We start from the raw sequence: 24751 nt of genomic DNA on the forward strand, positions 1-24751 counted from the left end.
GAGGCCAGTACTGAGGGTGGACCATCAGGTTAGAGAAGGTTCTGGAACATGAAAGCTGTGTTATAGAAGAAGTAAGCGTTCCAGGTTGATGAAGATGAGACAGAAGGATTGCTGAATAGAGTAAATGAAGGATCAAATGGCCTGAGTTGCTGATGAGGAGAACTGTTGGAGAGTGAATCTGAAAGCAATCTGGATATCCTAATAAAGGCAGAAGCAATGGTTCTAAGTTCTGGAAGAGTGGGAAACCCTCCAAACATCCCCCTACACTGGTATTTCTGACTTCATGATCCCATGAAGCATGGCCAAAGCTCTGATACCCTTTTCCTTTCTCTCACTGGTTTTTCAGCTTGTTGTTATGGTCTGTGACAGTAATGACATGATTGTATTAGGCCAAATATACTTCTTAACCAACCAAAAAATAAAAGGTCTTAGGAACTCATGTTGCAATCTCCATAAGCATTAGTTTCTTTAGTGCAAAGTCAGAATTAAATTAAATGGAAAGATTTATATAATGAAATTAATGTTGCATAGGCCTTTAATAGTCTTAATAATTGCTAATGTCATTTCAAACCTATAGCTTCCATCACTATTCAGAATATATTTGTATCCATTGAGAAAGTTCTATTGGCTGATGATAGAAAATGAAAATTGACTTTGTTAAATTAGTTCAGGTCACGTAAGTTTGTTCTGTTGGAAAGTTAAAGTTCCAGATCATTGAAACAAGTCCACAGTGGATAGTGGGGGTCCTCGATGATTCATTTACTTTCATTTTTTGTCATCAAAGCAAGAGCCTATTTCCATGCTGTTATAGTTTGAATACAAATGCCTTATAGACACATGTTTTAAGAAATGGTATTTTCAGAGTTTTGCAAACTTTATGAGGCAGAGGCTACCTGGAGGAAGTAAGTCACTGGTGGCAGGGTTACTTTGTCCCTGGACTCTTCCTGCCTCCCTCTCTCTGATTCCTGTTCACCATGAAGGAACTCCTCAGTCACATGCCCCTGCCACCAGGATGTCCTGCCCAAGTTCATGGGGTCAAGCCATCATGGAGTATATTCTTTGAAACCCTTCCACTGTTACTTCTACGTGTTTTTTTCAGAATGATTAAAAGTAACTAAAATGTGTTTCCAAACAGAAGCATTCAATGTGTCTTTCATGTTTGTCATTTTTTTTAACACAAAAAACACACATCAATGAACAATTTGTAAACTTTGAGAGATCTCTGTTTTCATGTGTTTGTGCTTTCAGGATGACAGCCTGACAGCCTGTTCACCTCTAAGGAAAGCTGCAATCATAATGTCTGGCTCCCTGGTCCTTTAAATTTTTTTCGGTATAATAGCAAAATGCTGACACGCCATCTTATCATGTGAACAGGAAGGATCCTAAGGCAGATAAACTGTGAGGTGTTATAAACAGTCACACGAAATCCACAGTTTAAAACTGGTCATTGAACTAGCAGATTCCAGCAACTGGATACAGAAGGCATTATAGGAAAGTTGTTTTTTTCTAGCAATGAAAGAAAAATTCTGGTTAGTTAAAGTAGCACTGGTTTTATCCTCTTGTCTATCAAAGTGTTTTGCACATTTGTGAAGCTTGTGAATGGATTCTGCTTAGAAGGTGCTTCGCCGTGTACAAGAGCAATGGCGACAAACACACTTTTCCTAAATATACCAGTCATTCTGCCACACAGACACACACTTCGGCTGGAGTGAAATGAGCTCTTGATTTTTAAAGGTACGGATAGTCTGTTGTGTTCAAAGTTGGGACTGCATTTCAAGGCCAGCCTTCCAAACAGAACAGCCAGGTATTTCTTGAAATCCACAGAGCAGGAGAGTTTGCACACTCTGTCCTGGGAGAAAAGTATTATACAGCTGGGCCCCATAGTTACATATTCTGCATTTCTGGGTTCATGGAACTGTGGATGAAAACTGGTTGGAAACAAACAAACAAACAAAACACTGTACTAATACTGAGCACCAGCAGACGTTTTTTCCTTGTCATTATCTCTAAACAATATAGTATAACAACTGTTTATATAACATTTACATTCTATTAGACGTTATAAGAGACCTGGAATGTTTTTAAGTATGCAGGGGTACATGAGAAAATGTTACCCCAGTTTATATAAGGGACTAAATAAACATCTGCAGCTTTGGATATCAGCGAAGGTCCCAGAACCTCACACCGGCAAATACTAAAGAAATGACTGCACTCAGAAAAAGTTAAAATATCCAAGAAACAACAGCAGCAACAAACTCAAAAGTCTGAGCCTCAGTTTTCAGTTAATATGAAATGGAAAAAAGTGCTTCTGGGTTTTCCTGGTCAGGTCCTTTCTGTGACTAAAGGGAGAGAGAGTCTGGGCTGGTTTCCCTTTCCTTTCTGGGCATTTAGAACAGACTCTTGAGTCTAGAAGACAGAACTCCTAATTTTTTTCTATCTAAACATTCCCATCAAGTATTATCTTTGGTAGACTCTAATTGCACTAATTAGCGAAAATGGAAAAAAATGACACCGTGAATGAAAATATAGCTTCAGTCAGAGGGCATATTCCTTTCTTTTTTTAGCAATAGTTTTGTTTTTTATTATGTTTTAAGTATAATTTTAATTTGACACATTGGAAGAATAAATTAATACATCTTTAAAGCATTAATAAGATGTTTTAGTATTTCTATTAGAAGTTTTGTAAGCAAAGAAATTTGGTTGGTAATTAGAAAAATTATCTTTTGTTGGGTCAATTTAGATTCATTCTCTGCATGTATTTTAATATATTTTTATGCATTTCTTTTTTAATGATTCAATTTGTTCTTTGACAGCTAACTTTATACATATACATAACACATTGTATTTCCTCTTACCCTGCTCTTCCTTATCTTGCTCACACCCCCTTGTCACCAATCATCTCCACCTTCATAGAAGACCTTTTCCTACATTCATGCTAGGTCCATCTGTGTGACCATAGGTTTGCAAATATCTATTGGAGGAGTCTTATTGGCAATGTTATGTATACAGTTGAAGACAATGATCTCTCCCTCAGAGTCTATCAGTATCCAAAAAGTTAGCAGAGAAAGAAGGATAGGGCTCCATGAACCTCTCTCATTCCTTGATTGGCTGTTGACAAACCCAGTCTCATGTAGGCAAAAGCAGACAACCTTAGCTGTTATGAGACCATGTTTGTATTGGCTGTGTCATGTGTTGAATATAACATTTCACAGCCCTTCTGTTTGGCTTTTATATTCTGTATGCTTCCTTCTGCAATATTCCCCGAGTCTTAAAGGGGATAGTATAATTTTCTCGTTTTAGGGCTTACACACTTAACAGTCACATTCTTAGAACCTTGAACATCTATGAATGTCTGCATTTCCTGAAGTTCACTGTCCAGCTTTATGCTGGTGGGGCAGGAGGGTGTATTTTAATTTTTATTTTGTCAGAGGAATAAGGAGTCAGTTTGTGTTAAGATACTGGAAAAAAATTAAAGCTCATTAATACAGATTTGATTTGCTTGTATAGAGAATGGGAGGAAGCATTGGAGCTTTGTATTTCATTTTGATTTGGGTATTTCTTCTTTCTAAGTAGTAGGCAACGATCATTTAAAATGAGAAGATTTAAAATAACTTACAATATGCAGCCACAGAATAGTAAATACTTTTTTGCTAAGGTTTATCAGAACCAGGGAAAATGACACCCAGAAATAATCTTGAAAATTAGACAAGACTAATACAATGTTTAGTCTTCAATCAATATGTACAGAGTACCACAATAATCACACAATGCATTATTGGTAATTGGCATGTACCTAACGTGTTTACATTATAATTAGAGGATTTTGGATTCTGGCTTATCAAATACATTTTCCTAACAAAATTTGGTTGACTGTAACAAAATGTTTCATGTGCAATGGAAAAATAAGAATCTCAGATGTTAGAAAGAAATCATCTTTGTGGATTTAATTGCCATTGACAGAAAAGGTCATTGGGCTGGAAAGGTAATCATGGTTCAGTCAAAAGCATTATATAGTTTGAAATTAAGGAAAAAATTCTATTAAGTTTATACAGCTGGAAAATGAAATCTAATAAAGAAAATATTTAATTTAAATGATTATTTTATTATCTTTTTGGCCAGTGAACTTTTTCATTGTACATGTATGACTAAGTATTACATATCTAGGCCAGGTAGAAATAGATATTTATTGATAAATGTCAATCCTGACAGAGAAAAAATAATGGCTACACTGCTTTTAAGTTTATTGTCTTTCTATACCTATTCATACCTGTCTATCTATCTATCTATCTATCTATCTATCTATCTATCTATCTATCTGCCATGATCTGGGAGGAGTCCTGGTTCATCTGACTTACAGTCCTGGGAAGGCCATTTCCTGGGTAAACTTTCATCCAACCATTTCTTTGGAAGGAGATTCAGGCAAGCCCACCGAGGTCACAACCCCTTTCTTTGTTGGACTTGCATCAGTGAGCTGGTCTCCTTCCCTGTGATGAGATGCTAGTGAGGTTAGGTTAGGTTTGTGGAGGCCCTGTTTGGCTGCTTTTGCTTGCTACTTGTTGACACTTCACTGATTCAGTCATGTTTTTTGAAAGCCCAGCCCATAGATAATTATCAGAATACTCTATCCAGCTCTCAACCCTCATAGTGGAAGACCATGACAGGCAAAGGCTTTCTTTGGTGAGAAACATTATTTTAAAAAGGTAATACAGGGCCGAAAAGATGGCTCAATGTGAAAGCCTGTGACCTAAGTCCAATCCCTGGAATGCAAATAAAGGTAGAAGTAGAAAACTGATGTCACAAAGTTACCCTTTGGCATACATATGCTGTATAGCAGTTTTATCTGATATAAAACATTCCATATTGGAGGGAAGTTCATTAAGACTCAGGATGTTCTTAAGGGAGGGGAAACATTCCATCCTAAAGGGGAGCACCTTAAAACTCAGGAAGAAAACAACTCAGTAGCTCCAGGAAGTCCCTGAAACTGGCCAGATTCTCTAGGCACTTGCCTTTCCAAGGTTATATAATCAATAAGAACTGCTAAGAGATACTCATGGACAAGGGAAGTTGCCTGGAAAAGGCTCAGACCAATTGAATTGCCTAGAAAAGGCACTTTAAAAACCTGTTAATCTTCCTGCAAGTTTTATAATGAGCTGCAGGCTTCTGAATTTCATGAGACAATACCCTTGGTGGTTTTTAGTGATATTCAGCTGTCTTTGAGTCATTTATGCTCCTGTAAGAATCTCTCATTCATATTCTTTAAGTAACCTCAATAAACTCATTGGTTCGCTGAGCTGGTATCTGTATTTTGGTCTGTTGTTTGTTTTCAATTTTGGGTGAGAAGATATTTGTTCATGTTTCACTAGGAGTACTGTAATACAACAGCATGTACTATGGCACATGCAACACACTGATATTCATACATATCTTTCTTTTTTCACACACAAATAATAAATAATATAAATAGATAACTTTAAAATGTGAAGTGTTGCCGGGCGTTGGTGGCGCACGCCTTTAATCCCAGCACTCGGGAGGCAGAGGCAGGCGGATCTCTGTGAGTTCGAGGCCATCCTGGTCTACAAAGCGAGTTCCAGGAAAGCCTCCAAAACAATACAGAGAAACCCTGCCTCGAAAAACCAAAAATAAATAAATAAATAAAATAAAATGTGAAGTGTTGATTCAGACTGTATTATTCAAGTTTCTCTAAAGTAACAGAACTTATAGAATGAATATATATAGAAAGGATATTTATTAGTATAACTTACAGGCTGTGGTCCAGCTAATCCAATAATGGTTGGCTATACATGTAAAGTTCAAGAATCCAGTAGTTTCACAGTCCATTAGACTGAATGTCTCAGCTAGTCTTTAGTGTACACTTGGAATCCCAAAGAAGTAGACTCTAATGCCAGAAAAGTAATGGACTTTCTCACAAGGAGAGAGCAAATAGGCAAAGAGCTTCCTTCTTCCATGTCTTTACGTACGCTTCCAGAAGAAAGCATATCCCAGATTAGAGGTGGGTTTTCCAAGATCAAAAAGTCTGGATTAAAGGTGTGTAGGGAGAGGTCTACGTACCCGTAGCGCTAACCCTGCCCATTTGGGTGTGTTCACAGATACATGTACAGGGGGGATAACAGCAGCTAGGTGAAGGAGACTCTTTCTCTTTGGGTTCCGGTTTTGGCCTGGAAAGCAGCATGTGGACCTTTTGTTCTCAGCTTTCTTGGCTTCTCATGAAAGTGATTTCTCTCTCAATAAAATATCATAGGGCATCCCTATTTTGTGTGTCTTAATATTTCCACATTAAAGGTGTGTTTTCCTACCTCAAAGATCTGGATTGGAAATAGATAATCTCACTTCAAGTTAAGCAAAAATACCTCACAGGTATGGTCTCCATTTTTGAATTTTAGTTAATTCCAGATTTAGTCAAGTTGATAACTAAGAATAGCCAATACACAGATGTAGTCTGTATGTGAAAGAATTTCTCCTCATTTCCCATAGGCTCTGTGCTGAGAAAGGCTTTTTTTCTTTAATCTGTGCTCATGTATCTACATGAAGTTCTTGGATCACTTTCATTTTACCTATTACAATCCATTTGGGCCCCTGTAACAAAACACCAATGGCTAGATGGTTTATAAAGGACATAAATTTATCTTTCACTATTCTGAGGTTAGTAAAATTCAAGTTCAAGGTAGCAGCAGATTTTGTGTCTAGTGAGGGCTGCTTTTCAACTGGGAGATGGGCCCTATTGTTGCACATTCCTATAGTGAAAGGCACAAAAGTAGAGCAAGGCAAACAGTTCCTGGCACCTGCTTTATTAGGATACTAGTCTCATTCATGAGGGTTGTGCTGTCATTCCTAGGACAGTGACATAGCTCAAGAATTTAATCCAAAGTACAGTGCCAGGAGTTGTGGTATATGCTTGTAACCCACTCACTCAGTAGGGAGATGCAGACTCTGTCTCAAAAAAAGAAAAGAACAAAAACCAACAGAGTCTTTAGCATGAGGTGTTTCAAGATGAGGAATGATATTAGGGACATACTTCATGCCTTTTATTTTCTCTGTGAAATTTAATTGCCAGAGGTGAGCTGAAGATGAAGAAAAGCCTTATCTGGATCATGACAGCTCAGCATCTCATTTTTCACTTGGTCCATCAACCCTTCAAAAATCCCTCTAGCATTTCAGGAATCTTCAGTATCTTTTGTCTAGTAAGAGACACATCATATCCTGTGTTACCTCTTCTGTCAACCCGACCATCATGATACAGGGTACCGTGGCTCTTGCAATAGCTCCACTGTGTGACTGAATACAAAGACCTCTCCTTTGACTCTTTGTAATTCACCATCCTTTCCTCTTTCTGCGTCCTGCTGAGGGCCCCTCTCTCAGCAGAGTAACATAGCTGTGTTATATAGATTTTGATGAGCTTTAGTATGAAGAGAAATATCTCTACCAGTGTTTGCAACAGTCTCCCCCTCTCTCTTACACACAGACAAACACACAGAACTGTTTTAGGCACACACATGGTCTTATCAAAATCCTCACTAGTGCTCTACCAGCCAAGCCTCTTGTTCACTGTCACCATGCTTTATAAGAATCTTGTTTAGTGAGATCTGTAGATTCCATTGCTTCCTTAGTGTGTTGTCAAAACCCCATAGAGCTCTTAAAATTTGCCTTCACACATACAGACAAATTGGAACATGACAGCAGTCAGCTAAACAACCAAACAAGTGGAGCTCCATCGAGGAAATTTTTAATTTTTAAAAAAAATTTTAAACAATTTTTATAACTGTCTATAGAGTAGAAGATACACTTCATAGAAAAAGTACAAAATTTCTGTCTGAACCCTCCTCATTTGTGCATGGAGACTAAGGACTTCTGATTCAAATGGTAACTATCCAGCAGTATCTATATGAATTCATCCAGAACCAGGGCTGGGCAGTTTAGGAGGAAGAGGTACATCTGAACTGAATCAGGCTTGACCATGGAGGGGGCTTGGGGAAGCCTAGCTTACATACAGCATAGGTTCACTTTTTCCTATAAAGTTCATCTGGAGGGAAAATTCCTTTCCGTTTCTTTCTGCAATCCTGCTTTTTGCATACATTTCTAACAGGTTGGACTCCAGCTTCATGCAGGTGCAGATAAGGGAAGTAATGGCTCTTCCTGACAAACAGAACACACTTCACAAGCTTCTGAGGAATACTTATTTTAGGCTTCTCTCTATCCACTGGCCCATATTCTAGTGTGCCCTGAGCTCTCGGACTGTTATTTTGGGAGTTGGGGCTCCACTTTGGACCTAACAGTGAGATGGTGCTTGCTGGCAAGACTAATGACCCAAGTTCAATTCCTAGGACCCACATAGAAGGAAAGAACTGACTCCTGCACGTTACCTCTGATCTCTACATACATGCCATGGTATGAGTGCGCAAGTAAATGTAAAAGACAAAACAAAATCAAGAGAAGAAAACCACATGCAACCAAAGCTGCACGTTCCATGTAGATCTTGACATACCTCCCCGGCTCACCTGGAGTGTAGTCTAGAAATTCCTTCCTACTATGCTCCTCACTAGGACATGCTCTGATGATCGTTCTCTGGTGGAAAGCAGATGGAAGTGGGGAGTAGTGCCCTGTGTATCCTGCACACATCTCAGGAGTTACTTGGTTAAACATGAATCTAGAAAGTTCTATGAAGGGACTTTGCAAAATGAGTTTACTGATAATTTCCCTAAAGAATGGTCCAAAGGGACGTGATCTGGGCAGGCTTGACTCCATCAGTTAGAAACTCTATAAATTAAATGAAAGTTTGGACTTCTCTGATTCAAAACAGCAATGAAGTCTGAAGCTGCCCTTTCTTTCTGCATTCCCCTTGCATTTTGGTCTGTGGTGGTGTTCAGTTCATACCTATTGGTGACAGTCCCTCCCTGAACTTCATTGCTGTTAAGTTTAACCCATGATACATAGATTAATGCCTGTATCAAGTATGTTTATCCAACACATTCCTATATCATATGTGTGTTCACAAATGCATGCATTGATTCTTCATGTAGAGCAGGCAGGCATGCACTTACCCTCTGTTTCCTGATTGTGGATGTCATGTGACCAGCTGCTTCCACCTCCTTCTGCCTTAACTTCACCATCATTAAGGACTGCACACTTGAACTGAGAACCAGAAGAAACTACTTTTCCACTAAGTTGCTATTGTCGGTGTTTATTTTTCTAAAGCACAGCCATAGAACTTGCATTATATGATTCGTGAGTTCATGATAAGTTCTAGGGTCTTTTATTTGCTAAGAAGGAAAGAGATGACTCATTTGCTTACCGGGGACTCTTGAAACCTAGAGACACAAACAGTTACAGGCATAACAACTAGGAAGAACTTGTCTCTACTTAAAATATCAGACATCAAATCTTGCTGATAGGGGCAAATTGACCTGAATGGCTGTATGTCCCTGGAAGTGGGCCCTTGGACTTTTACCACATGATCTACTTGATGGAATATGGAGTCACTGTGGAGAAATTCTTAATTTGATTTAGCTGAGTTGGGGAGACTCATGCTTAGGTACTGTGGCAGCTTCCCATGGGCTGGAATCCTGGACTGAACAGAAAAGAGAAAGCCAGTTAAGCCAGCATGCATTGTTCTCTGCCTCCCCTGGTTACAGATACAACGGGATAAGGCACCTTGTACTCCTGCCACTTACCTCCCACACCATGAATCGCTGTGAAAGTTCTCAGATGCAGACTCAAGGAGTCCACCTAAATAGATTGTGGAGGCAGGAAGAAGTTTAATAAAAGAGACAGACCGATAGTGAACAGAACAACAGAGGCTCTGAGCAGAGTAAAGGCCCAGTACCAGAGACAGACAGTACAGCATGGTGAGTGTTCTGAAGAGAGGAATCAGGGCCTCTGTGGCACAGTCAGGCTCTCTCAATGTTTTTCTTCCACCACAGGATTTGGGGAAGGGGTGGGGATCAGCTTGTGCAGCCAGTAACACCTTTTTTGATGTAAACTCACACCTGCAGGTAAAAAAAAACCCTGGCTCTTGGAAATCTATTGGCTAGAGAATCATAGACAGTGTCTTATTAGGGATCTGGTGACACTTGTGAGAGGGGAAGATCTACTGCAGGAACTAAGGTCTTAGTGGCTGTCGGATCTGAATTCTAATGGTACAGGCTGTGCACTCAATGTGAGCCAAAATGAACTCTGCATATGTTGCTTTTATCACATTCATAAGAAAAGTGATGGGTTATACTTCCCAAATATGTAAGTGGGACCATCTGGGCAGCTACAGCAGGGTGGCAACTTAGCATTTATAGGTGTCAGTTGTACAGCATCCTTAGTCTCAGACTGGGTGGAGGGTGCTATTGTCTGATTCTGAGATACATCCTTAGAGGGTTTTTTTTTTAATCAATAGGAGATGTAGCTCAGACTTCAAGGTTGAAAGTCAAAGTCTATTGTCTTGGCCAGTGTTCTATTGCTGTGAAGAGACACCATGACCAAGGTGTCTTTTATACAGGAAACTTGTATAAAAGAAAGCATTTAATTGTGGGTCTTGCTTACAGTTTCAGAGGCTTCGTCTGCTGTCATCATAGCAGAGAGCATGGCAGCATGCAGGCTTGTACTGAAACAGGAGCTGAAAGTTACATCCTTTTCTGTAGGTGAACAGAGAGAGGAAGAGAACCTGGCAATGGCATGGGCTTTTTAAACCTCAAAGCTCACCCTCAGTGACACACCTTCTCCAACAAGGCCACACCTCTTAATACTTTCAAACAGTTCCACTCCTTGGTGACTAAGCATTCAAATATTTGAACCTATTGGGGGCATTCATATTCAAATCATCACAGCTACTAAAATGCATAAGGTGACCCAAGATAATTTTGGCTCTCCACCATTACATCCTATCTCTCTTGATCTGCCAACACTCAACATTGCAGCACCCTGACTTCAGATGGGGATTCTTCAGAGAACTGCAGCCCGGGCCATGAGGATATTCATGTGAAACTCAGGAAGGATGGGAACGAACCACTCCTGAACCTATCTGGAGGTCCTCAGGGCTTTGAGCCATGTTGGTGGCTCCTCCCACCAGTCCTCCAAAATCTGTTCCCTTCCTACCCAGGCTTCCACCCTTCCCAACCTTTGTCTACTCAAAGATTGCTTCAAAGAAACAGTCTCGGTTTCTGTGCCTCTTCCTCCAGGGTTTTATTAATCAAACACTCATAGTTAAAACTAAATTTGTTTTTGCTGTATACATGGGATAGTTGGCTCTCAGGGAACCTCTTGTCTCCATTTCTTAATTCCGTGTAGGAGTTCTGGGATTCTAGACAAGTGCTACTATGTGTCTGGCTTTATCTTGATTTAGAAACTCTGAACCCAGGGCCTCATACTTGCATGGAAAGTGATTTGCCCATTGAGCCATCTCTCCTGGTTCCACCAAGAGAATAATTCATAACCTTCAATAAAACAAGAAGAAGTTTATGTCCAGACAGTTCCACTGTGAGGTCTTCTATATATTTAAGGAGGAAATTACATCAATTCTCTAAAATCTCTTTTAGAAAACAGAAGCGTGGGTAGGTACTGCTTGTTAATCCATTCAATTAATTTAATATCACCCTGATATCAAAGTTACATAAATCTATAATATGGAAGGAAAACTAATACATGAAATAAACATAGTTATAAACATCCTTAATAAAAATATTAACAAATCAAATCTGACATATGGCATATTCATTACAATCAGGATGGATTTATTGAAGATGAGTAAGGTTTGTAGTCTATTTAGTCAGAAGATGGCAGTAAGGAGGAGCATGAGTCTCTGTCTCTCTATATCACTCGCTCACTCACTCATTCACTCACTCTATCATCTATCTATCTATCTATCTATCTATCTATCTATCTATCATCTGTCTATCTCTCTCTCACTCTCTCCTGTTCTTCTGACACAATGATTTCCATAATTCTTTTCTCCAGAAGTTGCAACAATGGTGCCATATAGGAAGCTGCTGATACCTTGATGTTGGAACTTTCAGACTCTAAACTGGGAAATAAATTTCTATTCCTCAAAATCTCTCTGTCTCAGGTCCTTTTGTTTCTGTGCACAACTATATAGAATAAGTTACTGTTTATGAATCAGTGTTGAAGCTTGGCTTCCCACCCCATCATCTACTCCAAGCTCAGCACCACCTGACCTTAGATGTCTTTCTCTTTCTTCATTATCTTCTCAGTACATGTGGGAGGTGGGATAACAGTATGAACAGGGACCAAAAGTTGACACAGGTAAGTCAGTCAGAATCACAACCAAATCAGAAGGCAACATCTGTTTCCTCAGTAATTTTTTTAATGGAAATGATCAATAGACTGAGTAGATATATTTTGAAATATGGAAATGAGGTTTGTGGTTATCAAAACTAGCACTTTTGAACTTGAGATAATTCCACTAATAGATGGATTTTATGTCTCATCTCAGCTATAATCTTGAAGATGTTTGAATAGTTTTACATTTCACAATTGTTAATAAATTAATTTAAAATCATGCTATGGGGGCAATCCCAATGATTCACTGGGTGCTTGTCACCCATCCTGACAACCTGAGCTCCTTCCCCATACCCCACATGTTGGAAGGAGAGAACTGAGTTCTGCAAGTTGCCCTCTGATCTTCACACATATGCCATGGCATGTGTGTGCATGCACATATACTCATACATACACAGAGACAAAATAAATATGTATAAAAAGTATTGATTTATTATAAATGACTTTTTGCAAACCATTTCTATGTAATTAATGTTTACATCTCCACTATAATATTGATTGTGTATTATTTTTAATAGTCATTATAATTATCATTTGGGGATTATTTACCCTTGATAGACACCATGGTCATTTGTTCTTATGCACCATTTCTCATAGTTTACACAACACCAAAAAGGAAAGTGCAATGGCCTGGTGGGAGAATGCCCTCAGAGATGGAATTTGGTTGGAGACAGGTTTTCAAAGGTGATCACAGAAGCATTTGCCTTGGGCAGCAACAAAAGGGGAAAGTTTAGTCCTGAATGTACTATATGGTCTTGAGCAACTGGGCCCCTGAAAGATCATTTGAAGACAGAGGGTAGTGGGCAGCTGTCTGCCAAGGCTCAGCTCTGTGAGTGGAATATATTCCCAGGCAGTTACACCCTCCTAAAGAGAGGGTGTATCCTAAGCACTATGTCAGAAACACAAAGAAACACGTTGTGTCTTTCCACAATGTCAGAGTTTACTGAACAAATTCATAAGGTGTGGAGTTTCAAAGGCAGGAAAGTGGCAGACATTTCCACTTTCCTTGTTAACCTCTGTTAAGGTGAACAGCTTTGTTAATCCAATTTTACTTAGGAATATTAGCACTCATTCACATATATAGTAAATCTATCATCTATCTGTTTGTCTGTTTACCTCTCTGTGTGTCTCTTCTTTCTTTCTCCTTTCATTTTGCATCCTTGCTTGCTTGATATCTGTCCATACGTTACACAGTTACTTTAAAGGCTTAAGAGGCCACAGCAGACATAGAAATGTAAACAAGAGTCTGCAGTGACTATAGGGACTATAGGAGGAATATAAGTCAAACTACCAAGGAGCTAAAGAAGCAGCCTGGATCTGAGATCTGAAGTATAGACTTGAGTCCAACTGCAGAGAGAAGAGGAAAGGACAAGAACCAGATTAAGGACTAGGCAGAGAGATAGGCAGAAGCTACTACAAAGAGGAATGCAAGCAGATGATAGTTTATTAGGACACACCAATGGCAGGGAACAAACCAAGCTTAAGCCATAGGAACAGCTAGGAGTTTTCTATCTCTCAATCCTCAAAACAGACGCTTAGTGACAAAGTGGAAACCTTGCAGGAAATCGTCTAGGTGATACTTTCATGATCTTTATGCAGTTTGGACAGTGTGTCTCCATGCATGGCAGAAAGTGAAATCAGAGCCAATGTTTTGTATGAAAAACTATGTAACAGAAGAAACAGAATGTAAAACAAATAAACAAAGGACGGAGTTCAGTCCTTCCCTGGAACATGTGGGGGACAAAAACAGAGTAACAGAAAAGGCAGCCCTCCTACCACCCTTCATCTCTTGGTAGCTTAATCTTGACATCACCATAGCCAACAAAACAAGAAATCTGTTTCGTGATGGTGAATGTTCTTCTGTGTATATGTTTGTCTTACTGGTTGATGAATAAAACACTGATTGGCCAGGCAGAATGATAGGTAGGACTAGGAGATAATGAGGATTCTGGGAAGTGTAGGCAGAGAGGAGTCATTATGTGATCCCCGGAAGTGACATAGCTGGGCAGAAACTGTCACTAACTATAGAGGTTTGGAGGTCTGCACAGACAGGCAGGAAGTGACATAGCTGGGCAGTAACAGTATATAAGCAGGGACAAACAGGAAATCACTCTCTTCTCTTCTTTGAAGAGATGTTTAGGAGCAGTCACCATGTGGACACGGGAGGAGTAACAGGTCTGGACCCTTTCCCTGGTAAGATAAGACCACGTGAAAATACTTTAGATTAGTAGTTATGAGTTAAGAATAAGAAGCCCAAGTCACTGATCAACAGATTTATACTAATATAGTCTCTGTGTGTTTCAGAAGGGCAGAAGGACCAACTGGGCCAGAAAACCTCATGTTACAATTTCCCCAGTTTATTAATGATGCAAACCAAGGCATTTTGTTGGAAGGCAAGAATGGCATGGCTTCATCTCCCATGGCCATAGAAACACAACATTTTTCATGTATACTATTCTGGAATGACAAGACTTTCCCAATAATACTTCAACCATCAACCACTATCTAGGATTTCTGAAGACATCAGATGAAGGTCTTATGGGAAAGCTGGGATGAAGCTTCTTCCTCTGAGGTCCATAGGTGTTCATCACATGCCCTGGATAGCAGCATCTTGTTACAGCATCTCAGTGTCATTGTGATGATCACATCCTTTAAAACCATCAGTCTAAGTTTAAAACAAAAGCAATCCAATACCCTGAGTGCAGAGATGAGATGATGAGGTCCTTAAAAGTAAAGTGGCATACAGAATTTTAGAGTCCAAGTCACAACGCCATTAAAGAACCCTACCTCACTTCCTAACTAGTAAAAATCTGTGTCTACACCCAGAGAAGCACAAAGCTTCCTGAGTCTATTATTATCTTTGTTAGTAGTTGTCATTACTAGTAAAAGGTCTTTGTCGTTGGTTGAATGTAATATGTCCTTCACTGTCTTGTGTGTTTGAATCCTTTGTTCCCCTTATGCAGAACTGTTTGAGAAGTTAGGGGATCCTTGGAGGTATGGCTTGGATAGAGGCAGTGGGTCCTTGGGAGACCTGGGAGACTGTCAGTGCAGTGAAACTAGTTGCCTCATTCGCCGCTGCCATTGCAGCATCTGAGCCCACCACCATGCTGGACCTAAGCCAAAATAACCTCTACCTCTATTAAGTAGTTAAATGGTATGGATTTAGAAGAAGCCATAAAAAGAACAAGAAATTGATAATAGGTTTTGGCTAGCTGTGATTGGTCTATGGCTCTCATGACTTCACAAGGAGCCATTGTGAGAAATGATAGTAGTCCACCCATATAGGATACTAGTTGGGCCTGGATCATGTCCATACACTAAAGAGACATTGTTGATTGGTGACAGAGCAGTTGGACTCAGACGTTGATTTTGGGATTTTTATTTTATTGTCTGTCTTTGGAATTGAAAATCTGTGATCTCCACTGACCTGAACATTATGAGTTTGCTTCCTGGCGGGTTGGGTTTGGTGCCTGGATTTTGATTTATTGTTTATTGTTTTAGATTTAGTTTCTGTATTTGCTTTTTTTGTAGTATCCCACATCCAGGGTACCACAACAGCTGGGTCCCACCTGGTTTATTTGTCTAGTCTGTGTTTGGAGGGAAGCATGTGGATTAAGAAATGGCAGGCAGAAAAATTAAAGATATTTTTAAAAAGGACAGAGACATGGAATAGAGTCAGGAGGACATCCAGTGAACACTGAACTGCCCATGTTTATTGTGCACAGTCTTTTTATACCCCCATTAAAGAGAGGGGAGAAGGCAAAAGACTTCTTTACCAAGGTACAAAGAACAGGTAAGCATAATTACCTTCTCAGTACCTAAAACATCAAGTTACTATTTCCTGAGTTAAGTATTCTGTTGTTTAGGCAGGACATGTAGCCACCACACTAAGTAACTATATCCTAAGTTTAGTATTCTATTGTTCAGGCAGGACATGTATTGACCACATCCTATGCCAAGCATCCTGTTGCATTCACATCTTAGGCTAGACATCCTTGTTGTTTCACCTTGGAAGAGCAAGGGCAGGCGAAAACTCTTTGACCTTAAGTCAAGATGAAGTGGAGCCATTTCTATGGGCCCTGAAATTTTAATCACCTATTTTCTATTCTATCTATTCATTTATCTTTGACATTTTGTACATTGGTTTATTTCTTTACCTTAACTTTTGTTAGTATATACTAGCTGTAAAAGATACAGAATTTGATTTCGCCATGTGCTTGGAGTATACCTACCTGCTTTGCTACTTCCCTCAGCCTGTCCTTGTGGTTATAAACTACCCTATCATGTTAAGAGTCTCCTCCTGTCACCATACCACTCATGAGACAGAACATACTCTGGGAATCTTGAGAGAGAGAGCAATTTCCTCATAACATCACAGGGTCTGATGTTCGTTCTGATGTCCATAAATATAATTTTAAGGAAGAGGAATTGTATCATAAATGTGGAGATAAAGAGGTCTACAGTAGTTGAAGTCATTAGAGAATTCAAGGGTCTGAGTGAAAAGGTCCTTGAAGAAGCCTGTGTGTTCACTCTTGATCTAGTTAATAACCATGTCTCTAACCCAGGCCTGCCCAAAGCTGACTGAGCCCATTCTTGCTGCAGTTGAAGTCCCAATGTCCTCCTCAGGGTTTGATTGTGAGGGGTTTCACATCATTTCAAGTCTCTGAATTCTTGGTCTCTCACAGAGGGTGCTGTTCATGAGGTTGTAAAACCTAATTGTGGTGGAACCTAGCATGAGGAATTGGGTCATTAGAGGCAATGAGACCTGCCAAAGTCATGTAAGCAGCTGCTTTAAACCTATCTTCTCAAGTCCCCAGATATGGCTTCCCTGTCCTCTGAGAACCTGGGCCAAAGCAAAAACCTATGTACCACATGTTGCTTCTTTTCAGGGAATTGGTCATGGCAATGAGAAAACTGATGCAGTCCTTGGAGACAAAAAGTGAAAAGAAATTCTCTTTTTGTTGTGAATAGTTGCGATTGGTTCATTTCTTGCTATGACATCTCTAGAACCATTGTGAGGAATTGTAGATCCCGCCCATTGAAGGTATTGTCTGTGTTTGGGTCTTCCCACACTGCAGAGAAGCTGTTGGTTGGTTGACTGCAGAGCACTTGGACTCAGACATTGGTTCTCGTAGACTTTTTTTGATAATTGATATTATTGATCTCTTGGAAACAGACATTGTTGATCTTATTTGGCCTCCAAAGAATGACTTTGTTTCCTGGCTTGTTGGTTTTGATTTATAGCTCTTAATTGATTTTTGGATTAATTTGTACTTTTACTTTAGTTTCTTTTTTACTGGCACCTATAATTCTATTCTTAAATAAGCATGGTTCTTTGATATTTTAAAATTTAAATTTCTGATTTTAAATGCTTTTAGTGTGAATAAGGTATATAAGGAATTTCATCACATTGTGCATTTTGAATACATCCATCTGTACTATTATATCTCCTAAGTTTTGATATAAAATTTGCCTACCCTGTTAACTATCTTCAGAATTTCCATGTCCAATACCCTCCTCAAGAACCAAAAACATGTCAATGAGGGGCAGCCCACTTCATTACAGCATTGTAGTGTTAGGGAGGGCTACTTCCTTTTGATCCATATGAGTTTAAGATAATGTAGTTGAACATCATAAGTGTTGAGATGATGAAGTCTGTAATAGTGAGTTATTAAAGAATGTTAGGATCCCAACAAAAAGGTCATTGAGGCATACCTTAGGATTATTCTCTTAACTAGGTCAGGTCAGCAGAGAGTCAGCAGAGAGTCACTGAGTCTGCCCTCCTTACTACTATGACACTTAATATTCTTAAGGTCAAAATGTCCTCTTCCAGATGATATGACTGATCTTGTGCCTTCTCATGTGTCTGAATGCTTGGACTCTAGCAGGGGTTGCAGTTTGGGTAGGTTATAAAAGTCCAGGGCTATGGAAAGCAGCAGAAGGAATTGTGTGACTGGATCCATTGAGTGGCCTGCCAAAGTCATGTAACCAACTACTTCAGATTCATCTTCCCAAGTCACCAGCTCCTCCAACTGCCATACTTCTCTGTCCTCTGAGAGCCTGAGAGCATGGATACCCTTTGTCCCTAAAGTTGTTTCTTGTTGGGCATTTGCTCACACCCATAACAAAAGTTGCTCAGTCTCTGGAGCTGGATACAGAAACATCTTTGGGTTATTCCCTGGTCTTACTCATTCATTCCTTGCTGTGACATCACAAAAACCTTTGTGAGAAGTGAATGAAATCTGTATACATAAGATACCACAGTGGGCTGGAGTTTGTACCGTAGACAGTGGAACTATTAGGAGGTGTGGCCTTGTTGGAGTTGGTGTGATCTTGTTGGAGGAAGTGTATCAATGTGGAGGTAGCCTTTGAGGTCTCATATGTTTTCCTGTATAAGAGTTGTCTTGGTGTTCCTTTACAGCAATAAAACCCCAAATAAGGCAATATTCATGGCTCTAGGTAGGCTCGCCAAATCTCTTAAACTGGCCTATTATAGACAACAGTAGCTGACATATACTACTAATGTTAGAATTATAAGTATAGCATTTATCTTCTAAGTATTCAGAAGTGATACTTGTACTGTTTCATGATGTGTGTTATCTCTGTGGTCTCTAATAACCTCAATACCAACTGTCTACTGAGCTCATGCCGCATGTCTTAGGTATTTGGTACAGTTGTGCATCACTTCTAGGTAACTCCTGAAACTCATTAACAAAAGCCACCAAAAATTTACACACCATCAAATCAATTAGATTCATTAATTTGTGCCCAGCCATTAACAGTGCAGACCAGAGAGGCATGGAATATCTTGTTAGAGGAAGAATCAGGAGAGACTGGATTTAGGATTTGAGTTTGTGATGGATGATGTTTGGAAAGTCTTGTTTTAGATAGAATGCTTTCTGATATTGGGAGGGGTAATTGAATGACTGGAAATCTCACCAATTTTTATGTAGAAGGTGAGAGGGAAACTTTGAGGATTCAATTGTCATTGGTTAGGGGCAATGCTTACTACTGTGGGTGTATTGGTATCTGTTTATTAACATTTTCAGGAAGAAAAGAAGACCCAAATAAATAGCTGGTGGGACCAGCTATTGAAGTCCCAGACTGAGAAAAATATTTAGAGCTCCTCCTAGAGCAGAGATGTATTACACTGGTTGGTGTCATTGCAGAGAAGGGAGCTCAGTGGAGCACTTCCCACATGAGGGTGGGCTGTGTGCACATTGGTCCCAGGCACATCAGTCATATGGTTTTGTGAGAACAGTCTTGTCTCTCATTTATCTTCTTCCAGATGGGGGCAATATTGCTACAGACAAATGGGAAACCTTCCTTTTGAACTGAAGGTTTCTAGTTTGAGGAATACCTTAACTAAGGAAGGAAAGATCATGTAAAAGGCTAAGTTGCTCTTTAATTGAGACTGCAAGAAAAAGTGACCACTGGGTCATCAGTGAAGGGAAATAGTTCTTGGGGCATGTTGTGCAGGAAGGAAGATGATGAGGTTTGTCACAACTAGCTCTTTGCATCAATGTGGGACCCTTGTTTCCTGTTTTCAGGCTAGAGTGAGAGCCCAGTGAGGAGAGGGTTGGACTTTCTTGTGCAACACTATCTTTTCAGTAGTTTGTATGGAATGTAGTAAGAGGTTAGACAGTATTTCTATAAACAGAATTAAACAAATGAAGAAATGAAGTGTTTCCTCATTTTCTCTCCAATTACCTCTTATTATTAGGATTATAGTTATATGTTTGGCATGGCAGACTGCCTACACTCAATTTCCACCAAGAATAAGATGCTTATGTAGTTATTGGATGAGCCAAGGTTCTCCATGTACTTAGATATGACTTTGGGAGAAAAGAAGCACAAGACCTTCTTTCCTTCCTGACAAAACTCCCATTTGGAAGGAAGAAGACTTGAACTAGGGACAGAAAAGCTAACACTAAGTTGGCTTCTAAACTAATACTGCAATTTTAAGTCACCATTGCACTAGTAATAACTTTTATTAGTAACATTTTCTAGTTAGTGACCTGAAATAGTCACAGTGAGGTGGCCCCTATGCAGGCAGACTAGGTTATGCTTGCTTCATGCTTGAAGTTGATTATGTACATCTTGTGAAGTTTAACAAAAGATGCTATGATCAATGTTGTATATCAAAGTAGGCTCAACAAAGTCTGTTAGCTCAATGGTTTTCAATCCTAGTCACATTTCAACACCACTAAGAGAGGAGTTGTGTAACATATTTTGGTTAAACTGAACAATTAAATCAGAATCTCTGGAAGTAAAATCCAGGAATAAGAGAAAGCTCATGAGGTTTCAGCCCTACATAAAAAAACCACACGTAACTTAAGAATTCTGGGAGTGGAAGAAATAGTGTTTACTAGAGAAAAACACACCAGTTAGTTACCCAATATCAAATGGTCAGTCCTGAAAATGTACATATGACATTATACAGAATGAGTAGCTTGGATTTATGTATTTAGGATTACACACATATACACATTCACACACACATACACATAAATGTACTTGCAGTTAATAAAGAGGTCATGAATTTGAAAAAGCAAGAAGGAGGTATATGGGAGAATTTGGAGGGAGGAAAGGGAAGTGGTAAATAAGCTAATTATATTATAAACTCAATATTTCTGTGTATCTCTTTTGTAAGAAAATAAAGCATACCAGGAACTGTCATACTTGTGTAGTGAGTTACATGTACTGTAGGAGGTACTCTAATCAGATATGGTAGGGCCCATGAGTAGTTGTCAGACTGAACTCATAGAGCCCAGTTAAATTTTTATTTCAGTTAGAAACAATGCTCTTTGTTACACTGTTAATATTGTTGTACAGTATATAAATTATTTGTTGCTAATCTGAAATGCAACAACTGAGTTTTCTATATTTTTGTTTTATAAAATGGCAATTTTAAGGAAGCAAAGCACCTTGTTTTTCGTGGTAGTTAGGTCAGTGCTAATTGGGGGAGGGTTTTGATTAGGGCTATCAGCTGTAAACAGCAGAAACCTGGTCGGGTGAACTGCAACAGAATCAGTAGGAAGCATGCAGAACCAGGCTGGGGAAGGTAGAAGTCAAGACAGCTGGGAAGTCAATGGCACAGCCAAGATCATATGAGGGAGGGGCCTGGTTTGGGAGATGCCTCTGTAGTCTCTTTTTATTTCTGCTCTCAGTTCTCCTGCCAACAAAATATCCTCTGAACTTGGCACCTCTAAACTATTCCTTCAAGGTTAGCAGTTCTAGGAGGGAGCATCTGAGAAGCTTGTCTGGTCCATAACTCAGTAGCCCCATAGTTCCCAAGGAGGGGACAGAGGAGGAACGCTTAACCTTGGTTTCTAGGAGTTGGTGTCTGTACTCTATCAAGACTTAAGCAGTGGGAAAAGATTCCCCAAATAGGAAGGAATTTTAAATTGAAGTTTTAACACAAGAGGAACATAGACTATTTAGATTTGGATGGCCCCCTCAGAAGCATGGGAGTTGAAAAGAGGCAGCATGAGCTTGTGGGAGACATGAATCTGCCTCTCCACCTACACTGGCTTCGTGGGGGCACTTGGTCTCTTTGAACTTCAGTGTTCTGAAAATTGGTGATTTGTAGATTTTTAATTTAACCAGCCAGTAAAATTCAAAGGTAATTTTGGAGATAGATAATTATTTTGTCATTTTATTAAATGAAAATGTAATTTAAAAAGCAAGCTACCATCATCATCTTATAAAATAAACCACATTTTCACTTTAATCCCCAAATAGGAAGAATATAATATCAGCATATTGATGCCTTCCTTAGTTGAACTTAGATTTTAGGGGAACCTGTTCTGTTAGCTCTCTCCTACTTTCTAACTTCACTTGGATCAATGAGAGACTATCCAACAACAGTTATGCCTGGGAGCATCAACTATGGCTTTCGAAGTCCTTCCCAGGATTAAAATTCCATCAATTACTGGAGAGAGGAGGTTTTGTACAGACTTGTGACATTACAAACTATTCCGTTTTAGTCCCTGGGTAACTTTTGTTAGATAATCTTCAGTGCATGGCAAACAGGCTACCTTTAATGCATTTAAAACTCTTGAATGAATGGCAAGAGGAAGCCTTTGGGACAGGGGAACCTACCTCTCTCTGTTGCTTAATGTTACTGTTTTAGAAGTGACCAGAGACTTTGGCAGTGAGTATGTTTCTATAAATCTTAAAAATCGATTAGCTAATCAATATGTCAGGAGGGCCGGTAGATGTGCCCACTTAGGGGACTAAATGCCTCATCCAGCTCTGCCTTTCTCGTTATTGAGGCATTGATAAACTGAGGCTATACAGAGGATTATAGAGATAACTATTGTCTCATTTTTTTTCTTCCCATCCTTAAAAAAATCATGCATTTGAGGGGAGCTGGGAATGAGGACTTGAGTCAACACATGTTGAAGGAAGGAAAGTATAGAAATAAATACAGAGAAATACTAATGAAAGAACCATTCATTGACTGGGCATAGTACTCAGTAGTACACCATACCAGAATGAGGAAACCTTTGACTCTAAGAATGTAAGTTTCTCACATCAGGGACTGTGATGAGGCCCCTTTCTGCATGTTCAGAGCCAAGCAGAAGGAAGATGGAAGGGTTTAGTTCATCAAGGTAAACTGCCTTCCTTAGGGACTTCAGAATTTTGGTGGTAGCTGTTTACATGCCTGCAATCTGTTATTCTGTTCTCCTCTGTAGATTTGTAGTCATCTTGGTTGGCCCCTTTCTTCCCCTGTTCCCCTCCTCTGTGGTTGTCTTTTTAAGATTTCACCCTGGAAGTCCAGTTTGCTTTCCTCTTCGTGCCAATGCGCTGGTTCCACTGTGTGCCTGTGTTGCTCATTCTAATGGTCCAGGTGCCATTCTCTTTAGCCTGCTTAGAGGTTAGCTAATCTTATCTCAACTATCCGTTAAAATGAATATTTCACTCACATACCCCCTCTAAAGTGACCTATGGCTGAAGAACATTTGGTAGTCAAACCACCATAGCTTCCTCATGATTCATCCATTCTGGACACGCATGTGTACACATGTGTACAGAGATTGGGGCAGTTTCTAGGCTTTTGTTTTGGACGGTTAATAATTATTCATAGCATAGATAAAGCAAACATAAAGTGACCAAAAGGAGGGCAAATTATGTTCATGATCCTCTTTAAGAAATCATGATAATTTATGTTTTCACAAACATCTTTTTACTCAGTACAATAAATAATTCTGTAAATGTCACCTTTTCCTTTGACCATGGATTCCCTGAGAATCCATGTGTTGTGCTGGACTCCTTTCAAAGGCGGGACTATGGAGCCAGAGCCATTTTTACTAGTGAAAAATAAGTGCTGTGACCCAAAACTTGGTAAGTCCAGCTGTAGATTTTCATCAAACTCACTTTTGCTGCTTGGGGGGGAAATCATCATCAAAATAGTTTTTGGAATAATTTAATGACACAGGTGTGTTGTAGGATATTATTTTAAGATTTGTTTATGCTGTGGAATATTTCTTTAATGATGCACAGATGTATTGCATTTTTTGTGTTGTATTTGTTTAACTCTGTGAAGCTGTGTTATTTTGCCTGTCTAGCACACTGTGTTGGTCTAATAAAGACATGAATGGACAATAGCCAGGCAGGAGTAAGAATAGGTGGGACTGGCAGGCAGAGAGAATAAATAGGAGGGAAATCTGGGGAGAGGAAGATTGAGGAGCAGAAAGGGAGAAGGAGAGGAGGATATCAGGGGTCAGACACCCAGATACACAGCCAGCCATGGAGTAAGAAGGAAAGAAAGGTATATAGAAAAAGAAAATATAAAAGCCCAGAGGCAAAAGATAATGCCAAGCTAAGGCTGGGCATTCATAAGAAAAAATAAACCTCCATGTGATTTACTTGGGAGCTGGGTGTTGGGCTTCCAAAGAAGAAAGTAAAAAAGAGTCAAAGAGTAAGAAACAACCAACTACACAGGTGACCATCTTCTAAGCCTAAACTATTGATTCTTAGTCATGTTTTCTTTCTTGGCTTTCAAGTGAGTCTATCACCATTTTAATTTTGGGATTTTTTAAAAATAGACTGTAGTATGAAAAACATAGGCTAATTCTAATTTCAGGAGAAATAATTGTTTCTTTTGCACAATGATGTTTCTTTTGAAACAATTCTAATTTTGAATCATTAGCACATAGACTATTTTGCCAAATAAAACACTTAGAAGACGTGTGGAATACAGGATAATTGAGTTTAAATAATGACTGTATTTTTAAAGAACCCTATTATGCCCTAGCTTCATAAAGTAGTTTTAGAGTCTTCTGTATGGAAAGAAAGCTTAAAATGGCTCTGGTTGTTTTGTTGTTGTTGTTGTTATTTTGTCTTTTTTCTTTCCTTTAAGCCACCAATGAAGCAGAGGCATCAGTGTTTGCTCCTTTTAAAGTCATACTTGGAGCTTGTTTCTTTGGCTGTGCATTATGCTACATGG

At 39.3% G+C, this 24751-nt stretch overlaps 1 long non-coding RNA gene across 1 annotated transcript in view; it reads left to right on the forward strand.

Moving 5' to 3' along the window:
- The first annotated feature begins 14428 nt into the window (after positions 1–14428).
- The window catches only part of LOC121143537, a 122070-nt gene continuing 111747 nt past the window's right edge, over positions 14429–24751 (forward strand). Inside the window, exon 1 of the long non-coding RNA XR_005880778.1 lies at positions 14429–14490. This is a non-coding gene — a long non-coding RNA (uncharacterized LOC121143537). The remainder of the gene's footprint in view (positions 14491–24751) is intronic.

This window comes from Mesocricetus auratus, unplaced genomic scaffold (genome assembly GCF_017639785.1).
Source record: "Mesocricetus auratus isolate SY011 unplaced genomic scaffold, BCM_Maur_2.0 Super-Scaffold_100013, whole genome shotgun sequence".
Lineage (NCBI taxonomy): Eukaryota > Metazoa > Chordata > Mammalia > Rodentia > Cricetidae > Mesocricetus > Mesocricetus auratus.